Genomic DNA, 1,515 nt, shown 5'->3' on the forward strand with positions numbered 1-1,515 from the left:
AACATAAATGATTAACATATAGAGACCGATAGATGTGGGTGAGACAGACCGAGTGAAGGTCAATGAGGACATAGAGAGGGAGAGAGGAAAATCAGGGCGCGCAATGAGTTTATCGAATACCTAATTTTTTGCTGGGGGCGCGATTTTGGGGTGGAGAAAATGATCTTGGACCAATTTACAGATCCAAACCAATTGAGCAGAGTTGTTTGTTGCTGCAAATATAGAGGGAGATAGATCATATCATCAGGACGAGCAGGGAGAGAGAGAGAGTGCCTACCCGAGGAGTTGACGGTGTGGTGTGGGAAGCGGCCACTTTGGGGCAGTTTGAGCAATAGAGAATGAAATTGTAGGGAATCGGGTTGGGGAGAAGGAAAAAATTAGGCATTTCTAAATAGAATAATTAATGGGCATTACCTTTCACAGCGATTAATTTCGTTGCGATTAATTTCGCTGCAGAAGTTTAGCCTGATGCTTAGTTATTGTGTCGGCATGATATCGCCATGAAATATCGCCTAAGTGCATTGAAAGCACAAATTGGTCAACCATTAATGCGGCGACAGCCCAATCGTCGCAAAACTTCCCTTGTAGCGTCATTCTTGTCATCGCCGTAATTGGTCCGACTTCAATACATTTTTGCGTCAAAAGTACACAATGCTGCAAATAATATGGACACAAATAGTGAGTTATGTTGTAGTGGTTAAAAAAAAAAAAAAAAAAAGAACTCTCATCTCTACAATTTCTTAGAGAAACCATCTAGATCTCTTGATTTTGAAGCATGAAAATTTTTAGGAGACTCTAGCAGTCTCCTAAGTGATATAAGGTGCCAACAACAAAGTGACGTCAGTTGTAAGAGGAGCAAAGCTCCGAGGTTGTGAGAATTCTACTCCTTGAGGTAATTTGAATTAACTTTATTTAACATTGGTATTAGAGCCTATGTTGCTTGTTTTCGCCCATATGAATATGATTACATGTTTGATGCTTTGGAATGGGTTTAAAAGCATGTAATTGATGACATGTCATAATTGTATGTGTTTCAAAATTTTCATTAAAGGATACAGTATGACATGTTCAAGGTTGAATTCTTTACATGAAAACATCCTTTATAATGTCAAAAACACGTCCCTTAAATTTGGTGAAATTTTGTTGCATATAGAAGAAGAAATCCGGAATCCTAGTTTTAAAGTTCATATTTGGATCGTGACTTTGAGCCAACTTTTAACCAACCAAATCTTATTTTCTTTGGAAATAAATCTTATATGGTTAGAAAGTTGGGTTCATAAACTTTAATTTGACACATCATATTCTTAATTCATACTTGGTGCATGTTTGGAAAATCGGTGAAAAATATTGCTAATTACTTTAGGGCTTATAACTTATAACTTAAATAATAAGTTCTACTATTAAAAAATTATTTATTGTTTGGTAACCATATATTTAAAGTACTTTCAAACATGTAACATTTGTTTGGAAACAAATTAAAAAAGTACTTTCTAAGGTAGAAATGACGATTATTTG

The sequence above is a fragment of the Juglans microcarpa x Juglans regia genome, chromosome 5S (genome assembly GCF_004785595.1).
Source record: "Juglans microcarpa x Juglans regia isolate MS1-56 chromosome 5S, Jm3101_v1.0, whole genome shotgun sequence".
Lineage (NCBI taxonomy): Eukaryota > Viridiplantae > Streptophyta > Magnoliopsida > Fagales > Juglandaceae > Juglans > Juglans microcarpa x Juglans regia.